The sequence below is a fragment of the Sus scrofa genome, chromosome 13 (assembly GCF_000003025.6).
Source record: "Sus scrofa isolate TJ Tabasco breed Duroc chromosome 13, Sscrofa11.1, whole genome shotgun sequence".
Taxonomy (NCBI): domain Eukaryota; kingdom Metazoa; phylum Chordata; class Mammalia; order Artiodactyla; family Suidae; genus Sus; species Sus scrofa.
In genome coordinates this window covers 108,742,441-108,765,605 of record NC_010455.5, presented here as the reverse complement: position 1 = coordinate 108,765,605, position 23,165 = coordinate 108,742,441, and the positions used below count along the sequence as shown (strand labels likewise).

Here is a 23,165-nt window from a genome sequence, read left to right as displayed (position 1 = left end):
CACATATGGGAAAGGGATTCAAAAGAGCAACAGCTAAAGGGTTACAAGATTGGGAGTTGCTCAAAAGTAGGAAATGTTAGTTTTGGAAGCTAATATTTGTACCACCACCAGAAATGCCCAAATACATATGGGACGATGGCTTAATAAACATGCTTATAAAAGAGGTTTAATCCTCAGAGGACATTTGAACTAGAGACTGTTTCTGAGTTCTAAAAGATTATCATCAACTTTAGTCCTGCTCTTAAGAAAATGAAGGAGTTTAAGGATACAATGTTCTGGAAAGATAGATTTAGCTATGTAGATGTCCACACACACACACATAAAGATGGTAGAATTTGAAAATGTAAAAACTGCCATTCACAATAAATTTTAAAACATAAAATACAGGAGTTCCCATCGTGGCTCAGTGGTTAACGAATGTGACTAGCATCCATGAGGATACAGGTTCAATCCTGGCCTTGCTCAGTGGGTTAAGGATCTGGCGTTGCCATGAGCTGTGGTGTAGGTCACAGACACATCTTGGATCTGGCATTGCTGTGGCTGTGCCAGCAGCTAACAGCTCTGATTCAGCCCCTAGCCCCGGAACTTCCATATGCCTTGGGTGTGGCCCTAAAAATAAAACAAAACAAAACAAACAAAAAAAACAAAAACAAACAAAACAAACAAAAAAACCCAAACAAAACACAAAATACAAAACATAAAAACAAAAACATAAAATATACAAAAAATAAATCTTTTAAAATATGTATAAAACATTAATGCTAAAAGTTACTAAATCCTGATGAAAGAAACTAAAGACCCAAATAAATGGCAAAATATACCATGTCCATGGATAAGAAGGTTAATATTGTTAAGATGTCTATGCTCCTCCCCAGATTGATAGATTCAATACAGTCCTGATCAAAATCCAACCGCAGGCTTTTTTGTAGAAATTGACAAGCTGATTCTAAAATGTATAGAAATGAAAAGGCCAAAATAGTCAAAACTTCTGAAAAAGAATAAAGTTAAAGGGCTTACAGTACCTGATTTTAAGACTGATAAACCTCAGAACTGAAGATAGTGTGATACTAGCTTAAGAACAGAACAGAGTAGAGAGTTCCAACAGTCCACGTAATTTAAAAGAAAGTATCAAGGCAATTCAATGGAGGAAAGGAAAGTCTTTTCAATAAATGGTGCTGGACCAACTGGATTACTGTAGGAAAAAGGAGGAGTTCAATCCCACCTCACACTCACAAGTTAACTCAGATTGATCACAGGCCTACACATAAAAGCTAAGGCTCTAAAGCTTCTAGAATGAAAATAAAGAAGAAAATCTTTACAAACTGGGGGGCAGATAAAGAATAATTAAGCAAAACACAAAAGCACCAACTATAAAACAAAATACTGATACACTCATTAAAATTAAAATCTGCTTATAAGAAAGTGAAAGAGCAAGATACACACTGGGAGGAAATACTCACTATACATATATCTAACAAAGGACTTGTGTTCAGCCTACCAGATTATCTATCTACCTATCTATCTATAGTGCCTACAAATCAGCAGTAAACAGACAAACAACTCAAAACAAAATGGGCAAAACACTTGAAAAGACAGTGCAAAAGGAAAATGAACAAACGGTCAACAGCCATGTGAAAAGGAGCTCAGCATCATTAGTCATCAGGAAAAAGCAAATTAAAAGCACGCAGACATACAATTTCACATCCATTGGAATGCCTAAAATTAAAAAGACCAACACCAAGTATTAGAAAAGATGTTGGAGTGTAAAACTGTACAACCCCTTGGAAAAGTTTTGCATTTAAACATGCACACATCCTATGATCCAGGACTTGCACTCCTAGGTATTTACCCAGGAGAAACTAAAACACATGCCCACAAAAAGACCTGTACGACAATATCAAATGCTAGTCTGTGGAGCACCAGAACTCCCACTGCTAGTGGAAATGCAACATGGTACAATTGCTTAGGAAGACAGTTTGGCAGTTTCTTACAAAACTAAACATATTCTTACAGTATGATCCAACAACTGCCCTCCTTGGTATTTACCCATAGGAGTTTAAAACTTATGTCCACCAAAAACCTACACACAAGTCTTTATAGCAGCTTTATTCATAATTGCCAAAAGTTGGAAGCCACCAAGACGTCCTTCAGAAGGTGACAGTGAATACTTGGCATTGAAAAAAAATGAAAAACAAAAAAACTATCGAGCCATGGAAAGACATGCAGCAACCTTAAAAATGCATGTTACTAGGTGAAAGAAGCCAATCTGAAAAAGCTATATACCATATGATTCCAACTATATGACATTCTGGAAAAGGCAAAACTATGAAAATAGTAAAAATATGAGTAGTTGCCAAGGATTAGAGGGGAGGAAGTGCTGAAGAGGCAGAGCTCAAAGGATTTTTAGTATCCCTCTGTATGATACATAATGCTGAATACATGTCACTATACCTTTGTCCAAACCCACAGAATGTGCAACAACAAGAGTGAACTGTAACATAAACCATGGAATTTGGATGATTATGATGCGTCAGTGTAGGTTCAACAGTTATAACAAACACACCACTGACTGGTGAGGCTGATAGCAGGGGAGGCTATGCATACATGGAAGCAGGGGACACATGGGAAATCTCTTTGGGAAATTTTACCTTCTATTCAGTTTTATTGTGAATCTAAAATTGCTCTAAAAGACAAAGTCTATTAAAAAAAATGCTTGTATGAAGTTAGGAGATATTTCTTAGACATGTAATTAAAAGTGTAAATCATAAAAGAAAGGAAATTAATTCCTCAGACCTCATTAAAATTTAAAGCTTTTTCTTTAAAAGGTGCTCTTAAGAAAATAAAATGGGAGGGGGGTTCCCATCGTGGCTCAGTGGAAATGAATCTGACTAGTATCCATGAGGACACAGGTTCGAGCCCTGGCCTTTCACAACGGGTTAAGGATCCGGCATTGCCATGAGCTGTGGTGTAGGTTGCAGACATGGCTAGGATACCCTGTTGTTATGGCTATGGTGTAGGCCAGTGGCTGCAGCTCTGATTGGACCCCTAGACTGGAAACCTCCAAAGGCTACAAGTGTGGCCCAAAAAAGACCAAAACAAACAAACAAACAAAAACAAAAATGGAGTTCCCTGATGGCTCAGCTGGTTAAAGAGATTAAAGATCTGGCATTGTCACAGCTGTGGCTAGGGTCACTATTGTGGCACGGGTACAATCCCTGGCCCAGTAACTCCCACAGGCAGTAGCCAAAAAAGAAAAGAGAAGAAAAGAAAAAGGTAAGTCATAGATTCAGAATATTTACAAGTCATATATCTGATAAAGGCCTTGCCTCTGGAATTTATTTATTTATTTATTTATTTTTGTCTTTTTGCCATTTCTAGGGCCGCTCCTGCAGCATATGGAGGTTCCCAGGCTAGGGGTCCAATTGGAACTGTAGCCGCCAGCCTCCGCCATAGCCACAGCAACTCGAGATCTGAGTCTTGTCTGCAACCTACACCACAGCTCACGGCAACACCGGATCCTTAACTCACTGAGCAAGGGCAGGGATGGAACCTGCAACTTCGTGGTTCCTAGTTGGATTTGTTAACCACTGAGCCACGACAGGAACTCCTTGCCTCCGGAATTTAAAAGAATTAAAAAAAATTTTTTGAGGAGTTCCCATTGTGGTGCAGCAGAAACGAATCCGACTAGAAACCATGACATTGCGGGTTCAATCCTTGGCCTTGATCAGTGGGGTTAAGGATCCGGCATTGCTGTGAGCTATGGTATAGGTCACAGACAAGGCTCGGATCTGGCATTGCTGGGGCTGTGGTGTAGGCCTGCAGCTGTGGCTCTGATTTGGCCCCTAGCCTGGGAACCTCCATATGTCATGAGTGCTGCCCTAAAAAGCAAAGAAAAAAAAATTGAATATTTTTATTCAAATATTTTATTTGACTATTTTAAAGACTATTTAAAAGAATGTGAAACTCAATATGATGACCATCACAACCCAATTAAAAAATGGGCAGAAATTTAATTAGACATTTCACCAAAGCAGATATATGAATGACTAATTATAATAAGCACATGGAAAGGTGCATATTGTCATTAGTCATTAGGAAAATGTAAATTAAACTGTAATAAAATACCCTTATACACATCCATTAGAATGGCTATAATCGGGAGTTCCCGTCGTGGCGCAGTGGTTAACGAATCCGACTAGGAACCATGAGGTTGCGGGTTCGGTCCCTGCCCTTGCTCAGTGGGTTAATGATCCGGCGTTGCCGTGAGCTGTGGTATAGGTTGCAGACGCGGCTCGGATCCCGCGTTGCTGTGGCTCTGGCGTAGGCCGGTGACTACAGCTCTGATTCGACCCCTAGCCTGGGAACCTCCCATATGCCGCGAGAGCGGCCCAAGAAATGGCAAAAAAGACAAAAAAAAAAAAAAAAAGAATGGCTATAATCAAAAAAACTGACTATATTGAGTGTTGGCAAGAATGTGGAGGAATCAAAACCATCATATATTGTTGATGGAACTCTAACATTGTATAGCCACTTTTGGAAAACATTTTATCAGTCTCCTAAAAAATTAAACATAAACTTAGCGTATGATCTGGTAATTACACTCCTAAGAGCCTACTCAAGAGAAATAAAAACACAGGTCCACAAACACCTGTACATGCATGGTCACAGAAACATTATTTGCAACAGCCAAAACCCAGAAACAATTCAAATGTCCATCAACTAGTGAAGAAATAAGCAGAATGTGGTATATCGGTAAAAGTGAGTACTATTCAACAACACAAAGGAACAAGCCAGTAATACATGCTGCAAGTGAACCTCGAAAATATTATACTAGGTGAAAGAAGCAAACACAAAGCACCTATTCTAGGATCCCCTTTATAGCAAAGACCCAGAAAAGGTAAGAGAGAGAAAGTAGATCCAGAGTCCCTGTTATGACTCAGCAGTAACGAACCCAACTAGTATCCATGAGGATGTGGGTTCGATCTCTGGCCTTGCTCGGTGGGTTAAGGATCCAGCATTATGGTGAGCTGTGGCATAGGTTTCAGACACGACTCAGATCTGGTGTTGCTGGGGCTGTGGTGTGTGTCAGCAGCTGCAGCTCTGATTCTACTCCTAGCTTGGGAACTTTCATATGCCACAGATGGCCCTAAAAAGACAAAAAAAAAAAAAAAAAAAAAGAAGAAAGAGGAGTTCCTGTCGTGGCGTGGTGGTTAACGAATCCGACTAGGAACCATGAGGTGGTGGGTTCGGTCCCTGCCCTTGCTCAGTGGGTTAATGATCCGGCGTTGCCGTGAGCAGTGGTGTAGGTTGCAGACACGGCTCGGATCCCGCGTTGCTGTGGCTCTGGCATAGGCCAGCGGCTACAGCTCCGATTAGACCCCTAGCTTGGGAACCTTCATATGCCACAGAAGCGGCCCAAAGAAATAGCAAAAAGCCAAAAAAAAAAAAGAAAGAAAGAAAGTATATCCATGGCTGCCTGGGCTTAGGAGTGGGGACTGACTAAGCTGGCACAAGGGAATTTTGGGGTGATAGAAATGCTCTAAAATTAGATTGTGGTGATGGCTGCACAAGTCTATGAAAATCGCAGAATCGTAGGAGTTCCCATCGTGGCGCAGCACTTAATGAATCCGACGAGGAACCAAGAGGTTTCGGGTTCGATCCCTGGCCTTGCTCAGTGGGTTAAGGTTCCGGAGTTGCTGTGAGCTGGGGTATAGGTTGCAGACGCGGCTCGGATCCCTTGCTGCTGTGGCTGTGGCGTAGGCTACAGCTCCGATTCGACCCCTAGCCTGGGAATCTCCATATGCCATGGGAGTGGCCCTACAAAAGGCAAAAAGACAAAAAAAAAAAAAAAAAAAAAAAAAAAAAATCACAGAAATGTACACTTACAGTGGATGGATTTCATGGCATGTAAACTGCACTTCAGTAAAACTATGTTTTTTAAAAAAGGACTTCTAAAAGGATGTTCAGAGCTGTTTTCTTCATGAAAGCCCCAAACTGAAAACAACCTAAATCGTTTTCCAAGGAGAATGGATAGACAAATGGTGGCATATTCAAAGAGTAGAATATTAGCTATTAATAAAGAACAAACTACTAAAACACACAACATACGTGAATCTCAAAACATTATGTTGACAAAAGAAGCACTTTTGTTTTCCTATTGTATACTGTGTTCCGTTCATAAAGGAGTCTGTAGACAAACTCTGAATCAATCACATTTATTTCCAAAAGGTATGGTATGTGCCTATTTGGAAATCATAATATGTCAAATAGTTAATATAAAGAGTGGCTAATGATTTAATATTCATAGCTCACCGCCACATACTTCTAATAGCCTGCAAAACACTCTCCTGCCCCAAAAGGGTCAGAACAATTTAAATGCCTAACGAAATGAATTAAGACAGTCATAAGATGGACCACTATCTGCAGCCATGAAAGACAAGCTTTTCAGAAAGATTAAAGAATTAGAAAATGCTGACATGTTCAAATACAATTTCAGATGTTTTAATTATGTCATGTGATATGTATATATTTAATATATGTATATTATGAAACAATCAAAATCATTCATTCTTTGCATATTCATTCACTCATTTATTCTAAACATATTTATGGAGGGTCAAAAATAGATTCCAGGCATCTAAGTTCAAATTTTGACTCAATCGCAAATAAAATGCTGATATTTCACATTTCCTTTCTTTTTTTTGCTTTTTTAGGACCACACTCTCAGCATATGGAAGATCCCAGGCTAGGGGTCAAAGAGGAGCTGCAGGTGCTGACCTACCCCACAGCCATGTGGGATCTGAGCTGCATCTGCAACCTAGATCACAGCTCATGGCAACGCTGGACCCTTAACTCACTGAGCGAGGCCAGGGATTGAAGTGGCATCCTCATGGATAACAGTCTTGTTCATTTCCACTGAGCCACAACGGGAACTCCTTCACTTTTTCTTTATGACGAATCTGAGTGTACCTTTCAAATACAGTTTATAACATGAGTTTCCTGGTCTGCTCCTTGAAGGAAAAAGTGTTAGGTAGCCTAAGAGTCCCAGACTTAGGGAGCAAAAACAAATTTGGTGCCAGTCAGGTCCAGCAGATTCAGGACTTGTAAGCAAGGCTGTCATTTTAGGCCTACACTGTTCCCTGCTCCTGCCTGCTCCTTACGATGGGTCCTGGAGGGCAAGCTGAAACATGCACATACGCCCTGAAGGAAGCTGCTGTCTGGTCAGTGCCGCTATTACAACTCAGGACTCAGGCAAGGAGGAAGAAACATCCCCATCACAGGCGGCCAGCCACCCTTCCAGTAACTTCCCTCCCAGTCCCCATCCCCCCAGGAGTCACAGCTTAGAAGGTGCTCTAAGCCAGGCCTTGACCCGTGGTGACTAGTGAGGTGTTATGCCTGCCCCCCAAAGAATCTGTCTACAGACCACATCCCCAGTGCCTGGGAGGGTATAGTGTCAGGGTACTTCCTAAACTCCTGCTGCTTTTGAAAGAGTGGTTAGAATGTTTGTGCCTCCTGGTCCAGTAATGCCGCCCTGAGAATTCATTATGAGGAAATAATCAGACTTGAAGAAAGTAATTGCTGACTGCATGGCTCACCTCCGCATACTTCTAATAGCCTGCAAAACACTCTCCTGCCCCAAAAGATCAGAACAATTTAAACGCCTAACAGAATGAATTAAGGACAGTCATACGATGGACTACTATCTGTAGCCAGGAAAGACAAACTTTACAGAAAGATTAAGGAACTAGAAAATGCTGACATGTTCAATGAAATAGTGACATGTTAAAAAATGTTAAATGTTAGAACCAAGATAAAAGCTGTAAATACCAGGGCTGCTCATTGGGAGAGGTAGTGGAATTCCCCTATCTCCAGATCCCACTGATTCCTGAGAATCAGTGTTACTGAGGGGAGCGAGCTCTTATCCTCAAATAGTCTTACAAATGGGGGATGGGAGGCTGGATACATATGGTACTATTCCAAAACTGGATAAACAGGGAAAATGTATGTACATACTAGGATCAGAGGGAGGGAATGCCAGGCCACTTGTGATTGGTAAGGTAGACGCTGTAGACCAATACTACTCAAGCTTGACTATTGAGCTTGTTTATTTGTTTTTTTTGCCTTTTGGGGCCGCACCCCCCCCACCACCCCCGCAGATGGAAGTTCCCAGGCTAGGGGTTGAATTGGAGCTACAGCTGCCAGTCTGCACCAGAGCCACAGCAACGCCGGATTCTTAACCCGCCAGGGATTGAACCCCATCCTCATGGATCCTAGTCAGGTTCGTTAACCACTGAGCCATGACAGGAACTCCTGTGGAGCTTGTTAAAAGCTGAATTCTAATGCACTGTGTTTGGGTTAGGCCTGAGATTCTGCACTTCTAACAAACTTCGAATGTTGCTGGTCCATGGGCCACACAAAAGAAGCAAGGCTGTAGATGGCACACACGTGGGAAGGCAGATCCAAGCTCCACTCACAGTGACTGGTCCTGGTTGGCGAGCATGTGGGTGTGCCTTTACTTTTAATCATCTCCTATGCTTACCAGATTTTCCACAGTATTTAACATTTATTCCTTTTGTCGTCAGAAAGAATGCATTAAATTATTTCAAACCTTGGACCCATTGATTATTCTTATAGAAATCCATCCCAAATAAAGGGAAATGAAATTGAAAGATAAAAAAATACCATGTCTACTCACAAATCTTCCGACACCAAATGTGTGGGTTTTTCACGACAATTCTGACACCAACTACCCAGAGTGAGCACAAGGCCCACGCTTGTGGACTGTGGGGTCAGTCTCACAAGACTGCTTCTCACTTCAGATGCCCAAGTCCTAGGTTGTTGTGGCTACTTCTACCAAGTGGCTATAAATCAAGGGTTCCCGTGACCCCCTCCCTCAGGTTGGTTAATTTGTTTTAGTGGCTCACAGAAGTCTGGGAAACACTTTACTTACCCGTTTATAATAAAGGACACAACTCAGGAACAGCCAAACAGAGGAGCTGCATGGGACAAGGCGTAGGGGAAGGGCACAGAGCTTCCAAGCCCTCTCTGGGCATGCCACCCTCACAGCACCTTGACGTGTTCGCTGACTCAGAAGCTCTCCAAATCCCTTTGTTCAGGGTTTTTATGGAGGTTCCGCTACACAGGCATGATGCTTAAATCACCGGCACTGGGGTGACTGAATTCAATTCTCCAGCCCAACTCCCCTCCCTGGGGTGGGGAGGCGGGGCCTGAAAATTACAACCCTCTAAAGGTGGTTGGTTCCTCAGGCAACCAGCCCCTGTCTCCCAGAATCACCTTATTAGCATAAACTCAGGTGCATAAGCAGGAAGGTGCTTATTAGGAATAACAAAAGGTGCTCCTCTCGTCCGGAGCTCCGTACCTGGAACCAGGGATGCAGAGCAAGTATATTTACTTATGTCCCAGAATCAAAGGTTTATTAGAATGATGCACAATACCAAAAAAGGAGCAATTACTTAGTTCCCTAATATTAAAAGAATGGCTAAAAAAAGGCTGAAATAGCATGCAATGATTACAAATGCCATTTGTAAAGATATGGAAAATGCTATGTTAAATTCAAATCACAGTATGACAACTCTGCTAAAATGCTAACAGAAAATAAATGTTTAAAAATGTTAAAATTTATACCCCAAAACCCGAAGGCAAAACAAAACTGGAAGGAAACATGCCAAAATGATAATGTCTTTGGCATTACATATAGGGTTACAGATGATTTTTTTTCCCCCTTCAACTTTTCAGGATAAAAGTTGAAAGTGAGGCAGAATATTTACTCAGGTAGTCAGTGTAAGAGCATGGGCTTTGATGCATTCTTTGATATGGCTATTGATTAACATTTGTGGCTTAAGGGCTCCAGGGAGTAACACACCCACAGGCCTTGTTTTATTATAAGAAATGCTTATTCTCCACAGACCTTGTTTACTATAGAAAATGCGAACCTCTAGCCCACTCCTCAACTGATAAGAGAGGAATGAGAGGAATGGTAAAAGAAAGGAACACAGAACTTTCAGGACATTTCCAACCCCCAAAGCCCTATTGGACAAGGACTGATATAGGTAATTGAATAGGGCCAATGGGAGAAAACCACATCTTTCTGAACTCCACTTTGGTGCCTCTCCCCACCTTTAAGAGAGAAAAACCTCTATAGGACAATAGAGAAAGGAGGGCTCTTCTCCCCACTCCCAGTAAACCTGGGGTAGAAGCTACCTGCTTTTCTACAATAAAAACTTTGCTTGCTTGCTGCCTGTGCATTCACAAGAACCCGGATTCCAGTACCATCTTTCCAGCATCAAAAGGAGGGAAGGCACCTGTGCAGGATAGGGAGGCGGTGGAGGCCGGGACACCAATGGGAGGGGCAGTGGAAGGAAACCACTCCTGGGTGGTTAGATGGGAGCAGCTTTGTGGCCTATTAGCTGGGGTTGGGAGGGGCATGGAGGCTGTTCAATGCCTCACAGGACCACACGGCTGGGAGCAGAGGAGGAGAAAGAAGAGGAGAAAGGCAGTGGTTCCCTGAAGGTCTGGATGTGGGTAGGAGGAGGAGCCCAGCAGCCCAGCCTCTCTTCCGCCCTGACCCTCAAGGGCACTTCTGTGAATGGGTCTGGATAGGAGCTGTCAATGGGCCGACCCGCTCTGCTCCGGCTGCAGGCAGGAAACTTCTGGGAGTGGGGGGTTGTCTACCCCTCCACAATGACGATGACGTTTTCAGCTTTCCAGGAACACCTCAGCGCTCACTCTCTCCCTTTCCTCCCCAGGATGTCAGCATTCCCTAGGACTCCTTATGGGCATGAGAAATACGATAAAGTAAAATGAACAGCCCATCCCGTTCCCGTTTCTGGGCTCATATCTGGCCTGAACCTCAGTTCACTAGCACACCTCTCCTGACAGAGCAAAAGGCAACAGAAACTAATGCAAATGAATAACCCTGTGCCACTGGTCAAAGATCAAATTAGATAGCCCTTTTAAAACTACAGAAGGCTATCTAAATGCGAGTTAACAGCATTTTTATTACTTCTCTTAGTTAAAAGTCAACTTGCCAGTGTACCTGGTCTCGATTTGCCCACTAAAGGGCAACTGGGACACAGTACTTTGCTGGGCCTGGGTCAGGATTTAATAACATTTGTTAACCCTTTGCAGGGTTCCTACAAGGAGTGCACACCCCAGCTGGCAGAAGAGGTTTGGGAGGGGTGGGGGGAGAATGAGGAGGGTGGAGGCATCCATCTAGCTTGCTCTTCCTCTGTAACGGGAGGCTGCAGCCACACCAAGCACCCGGGGTCCATCTGCTTTCCAGAGTCAGAGCGGATATTAGTCCCCTGACAACACAGCCAAAGCCCCAGTTTTTGGCTCTATTCTCTTCATTAGTTCCAGAACTGATGCTCCACCAACCCCTTTTCACATTTGTCACAGAGAACATTTCCCTAAAGCCACCCAGAGAGCAGCCCAGGCTCCTCCTAAAAACAGGGTAGTGGAGGCTGGAAAACGTTGCTACTGGGCACGCTGCCTTCTAAAGTTCTGGGAGGAAATCCCCCAAATAAAGGCATAAGTGAAGGAGGTGGGGCTCTCACAACAGCTACTGCTGACCCCCAGTGAACGCTTATTCTGCATCAGGCACTCCACAGGCCATTTAACACTCACAGCCCTCTGAGACAGGTGTTGTCAGTATTTCCCATTTTGCACAGGAGCAAACTGAAGCACAGAGTGGTTGGAAAAAAAAAAAAAAAGGTCACAGTCACGCACCCAGGTGGTAGGAAAAGCATGAAGAAGGCAGCAACTGGACCAGAGTCCACACTCGGGCGTGATGCCTCGCCTTTGTTTGCTCTGGCCAGTAATCAACCCACTTTCCTTGCTGGCTGCCTGTCTGACCAAGGAGTTAGTCGTCATCTCCCTGACAGCACACCCACACACCTGAAGCCAGAGCACTCCTGAAGGGCCCAATCAACATCTCAGCTTCTAAACACACCTCTTGCAACCAAACAAAGCCGTTCGATTGCAACCCTCCCTTGTCCCATTTTTCTTCTCACACTGGGGGTGAACGCACCTGGACTGATGGTTCTAGTGATAAAGGTCTCAAAACGGCACGCCTGACATTTCCTTGAAACCACACGTTTCCATCTGTATTTCCTCTTCCCATCCACCACACACGCTCACATACACACCCACCCACAGCTATGAACACTCAGAATTCAGGGAAAAAGATCTGAGCAGAAGTTTCCACCATAACGAAACCAGAGATAGAGACAGAAGCGACACTTAAGAGAAAGTTCCAGGGTGAGGAAATCAGGCCACCCTCGCACTTGTACCACAGAAAACTCCCAAAGGCGGGACCAGGGCGCCTCAGTTCCTCATGGCCCCAGAACTTTCAGAAAGGGGCTAAGCCTCGGCTTGTGCAGGACAGACTTTTCATCAGCTGGAGCGGAGTGGGCACAGAGGAAGAGGGGAGTAGCTTTGGGCCCCCTCAGAACAGCTACAGAGAACAGCGCACAAGCCTAGGATCTACTTGGATCCCAATGTCAGGGGCTTGGTGCTCCACCCCCACAGGACACCCTGGGGAACACGCAGGGTGCACAAGAGCCATCTTCTCACCCACAAAGAGCCAGTGGTTTGGGATCTTGAAGGCACTCTTTTTCTCTGCTGCAGCTTGCCCACACATGTACTCCATTTTTGCTGCATTGCAGGGGTAGTAAACTCTAAATTTCTATGTAAATGAGTAACGCGGACAGGGTATGGGAAAAATGATGACGTACCTTGTATTTTCTGTCACTGATGCACTGCTGAGTAAAAACAAGAGTTTCCATTCTCTCAGAGGAACATGCTCTTTACTTTTTTCTTGGGACAAGAGCCTTCAACCTCTCTTTGGTTATTCCATTTTGGGGGCGGGGTGTTGGAGCACACTGCCCTTCTCTGGAGAGATGGCTGCTCCCGTACTGCCTTCAGGAATTCTTGGGGGCAGAATATTTGACATCACCCAGCTGCTCCCAACTGTCAGTACTGGTTCAGGTTTTTTTTTTTTTTTTTCTTTTCTCCTTTCCCCACACCTTGCGCTGGCCTGATAAAAACATCTCTGTAGGTTGGATGTGGTGCCTGCCCCCAGTTTGTAACCAGGGCAGTTGAGTGTGGTAAAAAGATAGCTTGCCTAAACTAACGCTGGGTATGGTAGCCCTTCTATCTGCTAGAGTGTGGAATAGCAGAGGCTGGAAACAACATAAACTCTAAGAGCCAAAAGACCTGAATTTGAATCCTGGCTCTACTTTTACCAGCTGCCAGAACTCAAGTGAAACACTAACCTCTCTTAGCTATGACTTCATCTGCAAAATGGGCTGATAATACTTAGAGAAGTTTTGTGAGAATGAAAAACCCATGTGCCCAAAGACTACTTGGAACTCTTAATGAATGTTAAATTTCCTTTTCCCATCTCTCTCTCTCTTTTTGTCTCTTTAGGGCTGGACCCACAGCATATGGACGTTTCCAGGCTAGGGGTTGAATTGGAGCTATAGCTGCCAGCCTACACCACAGCCATGGTGACTCGGGACCTGAACCATGTCTTCAACCTACACCACAGCCCATGTCAACGCCGGATCCTTAACCCACTAAGCGGGGCCAGGGATCAAACTGGAATGCTCATGGATACTAGTAATGTTCGTTACCGCTGAGCCACAATGGGAACTCATGCCTTAGCTTCTTTAGATTTCAATGTTCTCATTTGTTAAAAACTAAAATAACCCTCCAGCACTGCTGTTCCACATCACAGGATGGGATGAAGAAATGCAGATGGGAGCAGAGTGCTTACAAATTGGAAGAGCATCACAGACTGGACTGTCAACACCCATTCCTCCCACTTCTAGGTCAACAAAGCAGTACATAATCTGCTTTTCTAATGTGTTCATATCCTTTCATAATGTGATGCAGGGAGAAGATGGTGTCACATTTGTGGTAATTCCTTAAAATGGCTATTATCAGTCGACTCTCCAGAGTCCAATCTCACCAACCCCTCACAGAGGAGGGCAAACATTAGGTCACTGCCTGGTCACTTAAGGGCCCGGCAAGTTTCTTTTCTCCCTCTAAGCTCTTATTTTAGAGAACTGAGGTAGAAAATAAAGTCACTTAACAGCTATATATTTCTTTTATTCACACAAAGACAACCAAGACACAAGCCAAACAATTCCACTTATGTACCCTCAAGAATTTGCTTAGACATTTTCCAGCTATAAAGGGGTTTCTGTTGGTTCTCTCAGTTTTCCATGCACTGTGAGGAGACTAGGACATGCTTTGGCATTTCCTCAGCTAAATCTGACTTAAAGCACATTTACAACTTCTTTTACCCTAGTGAATCTACACAGGCAAGGTGTAGGCTAAGGGGATTCATCTAACACTTCAACTTTCAGCTATCACAGATATAATTTACTGGACTTTCTTTCTCTTAAAGCAAAGAGGCATTAAAATCAGTTGCACGGGATTTCCCACTGTGGTGTGGTGGGTTAAGAACCAGACAGCAGCAGCTCAGGTCACAGCTGTGGCTCAGATTCAATCCCTGGCCTGGGAATGGCCATAAATCTGCCTTGGGTGCAGTCATTAAATAATAAATAAAATCAGTTTCACAAAGCTACTAAGAAATGTGGGTTTATCTTTCAGGACTATGCCTTTCCGTCTTCCTGCTCCTGAATTTTATTTATTTAGTTTTTGTTTTGTTTGTTTCCTATCCTGTTAGGTCCACACCTGCCGCATATGGAAGTTCCCAGGCTAGGGATCGAATTGGAGATGTAGCTGCCGGTCTATGCCACAGCCACTCAGGATCCTTAACCCACTGAGTAAGGCCAGGGATCGAATCTGTGTCCTCATGGATACTAGCCAGGTTCGTTACCACTGAACCACCACAGGAACTCTCTGCTCCTGAGCTTTAATAGCTCCCTCATATGACCAACACTCTTCCAAGTTGCTAATTAAGCATGATAGAATGAGTAGGAATCATATGATAAATCCAGAGGAGAAAAAATAAGCAAGTTGGATAAATATATGGATATCACTTCCCATGTCCCTCCCCTTGAAAGCAGGATTCTTGGAAAAAGATGTGCAGAAATCTTAGGAGTCAGTTCTTTGCTAAATATTTACACAGCATGACACATGAAGCAAATGAGGTAAGGACATGAAAAAGGCCACACACACTGATAAAATCTCTCCCAGTTAGTAAGTAGATCTCCACTCATCTTGTGATTTGTTTTCATAATGTAGACGTTTTATTGCTGTATGCAGTGCTTCCAGAAGTATATACACATCCTAAGTGTGTAGGGGTGCGTTCACTACTCTGAGCTGTTTTTTGATGAGCATAACTTGGAAAGGATTGGAGCAGTTCAGAAAAATTGCTAACACACTGTACACAACCTGACCATTTGGAGACAACGCAACCACAGGCTTGCTAATACCCTCTGTATATAAAAAAAAAGCTGACCCAGCATCCACCTGCATCAACTTGATCCTCTCAGCTTTGTCACACTCAGCAAATACTCTGCCTCTGGAACAAAATAGAGCGGCACCCCCAGGGAGGAGAAAAAGAAGACATGTTGTGAGTCTGGAGAGGCAGCCTTTACACCCAGTTCACAACGAGGGAGGCTCTGTGGGAGGCTTTGAATCTAGAACCAGTGGTGTGACCTTCCAAATCCACCTTCTGCCAAAACAAACAAACAAAAACCAAAAAACAACCTCCATAGGAGGTGTTACTTTTAAAGGAAAATACCAAATATGCAAAAGTAGAGTCAACAGTACAAGGCAATCCCAACCTTCACACCCTTCGTCCAGCTTCAACTATTACCAACCATGGCCAATCACCCTTCATCTTTCCCCTCTCACTTCTCCACTAGCAGCCCTCTCCAAATCTGAATTATTATGAAGCAAATTCTCAACATACATTTCAAGTTCAGAATGATAACGGTTTTTTTTTTATTTGTTTTGCTTTTTAAAACTGTAACCGTGATACCATTACCAAAAGTAACAACGAGATAGTTTTACTACAAATAACCAGTACAAACTTCCTCTATGGGCACAATTTTTAAAAAACTGTTTTCATCAAATCGGGATCTAACCAAGGTTTACACATTGCACTGTAGCCTTATGTCTCTTAAATAGATTTTAAACCACAAGTTCCCCATCCCTGGGATTCTCTCCTAGCAGCCAGGTTGTCCTCACCTGCAATTCCCAGTAATTCTATTCTAGAAACACAACTCTGGTCTTACAGGCTGTCAAAAAAAAAAAAAAAAAGTCTATGTTAATTAGTCTTGATAATTAAAGTAGCATTAAAAAAAACTCTGAGGAGCACAAACGATATGATTTGACCTGAAGCAGCTAGCAATTCTGAGACCCAAACACTCACTCAAGTGTCGTTTGCAGGTCTGATCAGTGTGGGTTTATTTCTGGGGTTTGAGCAACAGAGTCGACCCCCTTACCCAAGTCATTTGCACAAGCTGGGGTGAAGTAAGTGTCTCCTCCCCGCTGAAACTTCCTCTGCAGGCTGGGTCCTCCTCGTGGTTGCCTCCAGAATGCTGCCACTTCTCGAGGCCACCTGCCCAGGTGAGAGAAAAGGATCTTCACTGAGCCGAAAAATTCCGGAGGGTGGTCCCAGGTTATTTTATTTAGAGAGAATTTTAGGCCATCCAGGCTGGTCTCTGAGAAACCAACCAAAACGCCAAGGTCTCTGAGAACTAACAGCCCTGAAAAGCCCTTGGGCTTAATCCTGGAGCCTGGCGCGCGCCGGCCCCAACGCCCAAGGGCCAGGGGAGGGGACGTAAAGTCCGACCCAACGAGTAACCAAGCGTGTGTCTGTGGCTCTACGCTCACTTCTGTGTGCTAGGAAAGAAAGTTATATACACTATTTCTATAACATCACCTGTTTTATAATGTATACCAGGTATCTCCTCTGGAAAGAGGGTGCGAGTGCCTGGGTGTGAGTATACTCCCAACCCAGGCCACCAAGTTTCATCCCCCCACCCCACCCCAGGACCCCAAATCCAGGACAGACCCCAGGAGAAAACTACGACAATCCCCAATCTGAGCGGTCAGGCTCGGGCGTCCTCGGCTTGAAAGCCAAGGGCACCCACCCACTCCCGGGTCTCTTTAGAAGAGAACCCCAGCCTCTGAATCCCTTGGAGCGAAATCACGCTCCCTCTCCCAAGCGCAGAGCGCCGGCCGAGGAAGCTGAAAGCCGCGGGGTGCCGTCTTCCTCCTGGAGCCGGGGAAGCAGCTACGAAGCGCCGGGCGCAGGTCCCCGCAACTCACCGGAGGCGCGGCGGCTCCCGGCTCGCGCTCCGCTTCCCCAGCGCTGCGCACCGGAGCAGACACAAGGAGGTCGCTGCTCCGACACCTGCTGCGCCCGGCCCCAGGTGACCAGGGACGGGCGTGGGCGACGAGCACAGCCCGGGAACCCCGCAGCTGCTCTGCTCTAGGCTACCAGGAAGTGCGGACGCAGACCTTTGAGCACACATGCCCCATCGCGACCCCAGCGGTAGATGGGCCGGAGGGCGCCGCCTGCGGGCGGGGCGGCGAGAGGCGACTGAGGCCCTCACTGTACCCGCGGGAGAGGGGTTGGGTCGAGGCTGGCCCAAGGGATGCCCTGAGGGTGTAGGATGGAAGCTGCCGTCTCTTAGTGAGACCCCCTTCCACGTGCTGGGCCTTCAGACACCCCCCCACACACACCTGCCCAAGGAACCCCCATCTTCCCAGCAGGGTGGGCATGGGGCCACTAGCAGTTGTCTCTGGATGAGAGTATACACGGGGTGCCAGAAACTGCTATGTGCATGCCACTAAACAATTGTACACTATGAATTCACATATTAAAAATCTACAAATAGCATATTTGCAAATAGCACACTTACATTGAATTGACCTTTTTGCGTCAGCAGTACCAATTTGTTAAATTTATCAAAGAAATATTTGTGGAGCACCTACGATTTGCCAATCTTTCAAATGTATAAAATATGGCGCAATTTCCTCCTCCTCCCTTTCATGAATAGCCTTCAACAAGGGGAGTGGCCTGGGCCTTTCTTAACCTCTCAGAAAGCCTTTACCGGTTTTGCAAGGCACCTTGCGAAAGCCCGCCCAAGGGTGCAGTAAGAACTGAACCATGATTAAAGTTAAGCGTGGCTTGCTAGGGGGCCCGAGGGGCGGCCTGACCCAACCTGGGTAGGACAGAGAGGAATTTCTGGAGAAGGGGAAAAGCATGCTAAATTCTAAAGGACTACAGGATTCACTACAGGTTGTGAAATGTTTCAGCCAGGATTCCACCATGAGCAAAGCCAGAAGCCGAAAGCTGGGTAGAGAGTGCATGTTCTGATAGAGCCAATAGCAAGTGAGTCAGTGCAGCTGAGAAGTAGAAGAGGTGAATAGAGTTAGAGCAGTGGGTGTGGGAGACAGCCCAGGCTTCTATAAAAAACAACAGCTGCCATCTATGGAATGTAGAGTATAAAACTGGAGCTGGACTCGCATCACTTCCAACTACGTGGAGGTTATTACTCCCCTTTAAAGAGGAGAAAGTGAGAAGTAGGGAAGTGAAGTGCCTTTTTAATGACAGGGCTGGAAGGAGCTCACTCTGAGGAGCTAGCCTGCACTCTTAATGACCTTCCAGGCCAGTCCTGAAGCTGAATTGCCTTCACATGTTCTCATCATCCCAAGTACCCCCAGGTGCCCACTGCTCTTTCTCCATCCCAAAGCTCCTGTGTCAACAACTGCCCTCAGACCCCTCCAGTCTAGAACAGGTTCTAGAGCACATGACCATGCAAACCAGACTCCCAAGGGGAACTTGGTTTCAGGGCCTGGTGAAGGGACTGTGGCAGAACTTTTTCTTGTTCCCCAACACCCACTCTCTCCTTCTTCCATAATAATAGTACTGAAGCTGAAGCCAGAGCTGCTTAGAACAAAGACTACATTTCCCTGCTTCTCAAAATACATCAACAGTGGTGCCCAGAGCCCCTAGACTCCATTTGATCCAGTAGTACTTCTGAGGCAGCTGTTTCTCTCCCAACATCCTTGATGTGTCAGCTGTTCTTCATGGGGCAGACACTGCTCATTGCCTTCTCAACATCCATTCCCCTTTCTTCCTTTCTAAGAGAAACCAGATTTTGTTCAAGGAGGCAACGTGCGAAGCGAAAATGCTCACCTTTCCAGAAGTCCTTGCGGGCATTCACATGACTCGATTCTGGTCAGAGAGGTGAAAGAGGAAGTTGCCTAGAGAGTACTGGAAAGGCTTCCATTTTCCTGATGCAGACAGCTCTGCCTTTCTCCTTGTTTTATTTTGGCTTGAGGTTGCTGTGAGCTTGGAGGGGGAGCTACTGTTTTATGACCACAGGGCAAAACACAAGAGAAAAGGAGAAGCAGCAGGTACTGCAGACTGCCAGCTCCAGATTTATTACATGAGAAAAATAATCCCTTTACTTGTTTAAAGCGCTCTCAGTTAAGGTTTGTTACAAGCAATTGAACTCAATCCTAATGGATTGGCAAAGAAAAGCCTCAAAAATCAAATGTAGCTAATACAGTGTGATAACAGAAAGAGGGTGGGATTTGGCATGAGACCACCTGAGTAGAGTTTCAGCGCTTTCATTTATTTAGCTCATGACCTTGAGCAATTTTGTGAAATTAGATTACATGTTGTAAAATTAGAAATTGTCATAAAAATACAAGGCACAGTGCTTCCTGGCATATGGTGAGTGATTAATAAATGATCAGTTTTTAGCCTCCACCAAATGGATGACTGGCTAATATTCAGATTCAGAATCACATACCCACTTACCAGTTTCACCCGTTAAATATTTCTTTGGTCTGTTCAGATCTTACATGCTTTGTAACAGCAAAAATCAATATTAAAAGTTTCAGTAAAAACCAGCCTTGGCCTAACATCTTGTTTCCTCATTTCATAAACCATATATGCTCTACCTAAAAAATTTAAAAGGAAATGAATAGAAGCACATGCTTTGTAGTGACCAGTCATGAATTACTCTTCACCAGTTTAGCAGTTACATGGGCATATTTCTGTTCAACATTTTTTAAAATAAGAAACTCTAGGAGTTCCCCTCATGGCACAGCAGAAACGAATCTGACTAGGATCCAGGAGGACACAGGTTTGATCCCTGGCCTCGCTCAGTGGGTTAAGGATCCAGCATTGCCATGAGCTGTGGTGTAGGTCACAGACATGGTTTGGATGTGGCATGGCTGTGGGTGTGGTGTAGGCCAGTAGCTACAGGTCCAATTGAACCCCTAGCCTGGGAACATCCATATGCCACAGATGGCACCCTAAAAAAGCAAAAAAAAAAAAAAAAAAAAAAAAAGAAAGAAAAAAGAAACTAATTTCATTGCTTCTAGATTTGTATTTTTAGTTACCAAACAAGATATTTTAGTGGTCCAAAAACTTGCTTTTGTTGAATCTACACCATGTCCCTCTACGCTGAATTGAATAATATTAAAAAAATCAGTGCTATTTAATTAGGCTTTTAATTAAAAAAAATATATTCTTTTAATCACTATAGAAGTTTATAAGTTAAAAAAAGATGTATCATAATTCTGTGAATGAACAGTTAGGTAACTCTAGTTTATCTCAATTATGAACAGCATTTCCTTGAACATCTTTTGCCCACACTTTGCCCACACTTTTGCCCATTTGTGTGATGTAACCACATCTCCCCTCTTCATTGCTTCCTCCCCTCTTCATTGCTTCCTCCACTGTAAGCCTCCATCCATCTCTTGACTGAATTATTGGAATCACCTCCCGAATGGCTTCCTGTTTTTGTCCTTGTCCTACTTCAACCCATTCACACCACAGCAGCTAGAACAGTGATTTTAGAATGCAGATTAGATATTGTCCCTCTTTGGTGGAAACCTTCCAGTAGCTTCCTTTGCATTCAGAGTAATGCCTAAGTTATTACAACAGCCTGTAGAGCCACACTGTCAGCCCCTATTGCCATTACTACCTGAACCATCTCCTTCCATGTTCCACACTCTGCTCCATCCTAGCTAGATTCTTTAGGAATCTTGTTTGTTGTTTGTTTTAATATGCCAGGTAGGCTTTTGCCTCAAGGACTTTATACTTGCTGTCTCTTTTTGGAACTCTCTTCTTTCAAATAACACTTGGCTTAATCCTTCACCTTTCTCAAATCTGTAAAGTACTCTTTCCTTTTTTTTTTTTTTTGCATTTTAGGGCCCAACCCATGGCATATAGAAGTTCCCAAGCTAGGAGTAGAATCAAAATTGCAACTGCCAGCTACAGCCACAGCCACAGCAACGCCAAACCTGAACCACATCTGTGAACTATACCGTGGCTCATGGCAACACTGGATCCTTAATCCACTGGGCGAGGCCAGGGATTGAACCCACATCCTCATGGATACTAGTCAGGTTCATTACTGATGAGCCACATCAGGAACTCCCAAGTACTCTTTACTTTTCCAGGCTAGAAGTTTGGTGGGTTTTGTTTGTTTATTTTTGGTCATTCCTGTGGCATGTGGAAGTTCCCTGGCCAGGGACTGAACCTGCGCCACAGCAGTGACCTGAGCCACAGCAGTGACAATACTGAATCCTTAACCTCCTGAACCACCAGGGAACTCCAACTTGTTTTTGTTTCTAATGTTAACATTTATGGAAAGATTAACATGGGCCAGGCATCTTGTTTAAATATTTTACATTTATCATTTCATTTCATTCTTATGACCACCCTACATTTTATGATCTCCATTTTATAGCTGAGGAACCTGAGGCACAGAGAGATGATATAATTTGCCCAAGATACACAGTGTGTAAAGAAGAGAAGCAGGATTTGAGCACTCACACCCACTGCACTTACTGTACTTGCGATAAACAAGAACCTTTCAGGAATGGTTAACATACTTTCTACTCAGCATAAACTTGCTCAGGATCTGAAGAGCCTCATTTCTTTATAGCCTCCATTTCTTCGGAAGTTGTGGTTATTTCTTTATTTATATATGGGCATGTCTGAGCTTTTTATTGTTACTCTGTTACCTTGTTCATTTCAAAAGAATGAACAAGCATATCCACACTGTACTTCAACTTTATCAGAAATCTTCAGCTGCGTTATTTCAAGAAAATTTCAAAGTATCTATTGATGCCCCCACCCACCTGGGCTCTGTCCAACACAGTAGCTACTGGTCATTTACAACTAAGAATTAAATCCTTAAAATATTGGTAGTCGAAATTGAGATATGCTGTACTCATAAAATATACACCACATTTCAAAGACAGTACTAAAGAACAAGTATAAAATATCTGGATAAAAATTTTTTTTTTGTCTTTTTAGACCCTATATCAGCCATGGCAATGCTGGATCCAAGCCATGTCTGCAACCTACACCACAGCTCACTGCAACGCAGGATCCTTAACCCACTGAGCAAGGCCAGGTATGGAACCTGCATCCTCATGGATGCTAGTTAGATTTGTTTCCGCTGAGCCATGATGGGAACTCCTAAATTTTTTCATTTTTTAAAAAATGTATTTTTTATGGAAGTATGGTTGATTTACAATGTTAATTTCTGCTGTATAGCAAAGTGACTCTAGATAACAATTGTTCTATTGATACCATATTGCGGTGGCAATATTTTGAATATATCAGGTTAAATGAAATGTAGTATTAAAATTAATTTCACATGTTTTAGAGTTACTGTCGTGGCTCAGTGGTTAATGAAACTGACAAGTATCCATGAAGAATCATGTTTGATCCCTGGCCTTGCTCAGTGGGTTAAGGATTCAGTGTTGCTGTGAGCTGTGGTGTAGGTTGCAGACGCCGCTCGGATCTGGCATTGCTGTGCCTGTGACATAGGCCAGCGGCTACAGCTCCAATTGGACCCCTAGCCTGGGAACCTTCATATACAGCAGGTGCAGCCCTAAAAAGACCAAAATGAACAAATTGATTTCACTTGTTTCTTCTTTTTACCATGTGGCTATTTAAAAAATGTAAAATTAACATTTGTGGCTCACATTATATTTTGATTGGACAGTGGCGCTCTAGGGTTTCCTTTCCTGAAGCTATGGTTTAGGCAAGTCGGGGAGGTAATGTGGATCCACAAAGACGTGATTTAATTACATTGGTGGTGAATATGCTGAGGGGGAAACAAGAAGCAAAGGTAGTATGCTCAAGTCACTTGACAGCCCCACCGCATTAACTTGTCCAC

At 43.9% G+C, this 23,165-nt stretch overlaps 1 protein-coding gene across 5 annotated transcripts in view; it reads right to left on the bottom strand.

Moving 5' to 3' along the window:
* GPR160 (G protein-coupled receptor 160) overlaps positions 1-19,291 on the bottom strand; it is a 47,836-nt gene extending 28,545 nt beyond the window's left edge. Inside the window, exons 1-3 of one of the 5 annotated variants that reach the window (XM_021069793.1) lie at positions 17,275-17,522; positions 16,446-16,561; positions 16,189-16,238 (exon numbers count right to left, since the gene is read on the bottom strand). The gene's annotated coding sequence lies outside the window, so the exon portion shown is untranslated. Of the gene's footprint in view, positions 1-16,188; positions 16,239-16,445; positions 16,562-17,274; positions 17,530-17,870; positions 18,000-19,150 lie in introns of those variants that run through there. The other 4 variants (XM_021069792.1, XM_021069791.1, XM_013990127.2 and 1 more) reach the window with 4 other exon arrangements.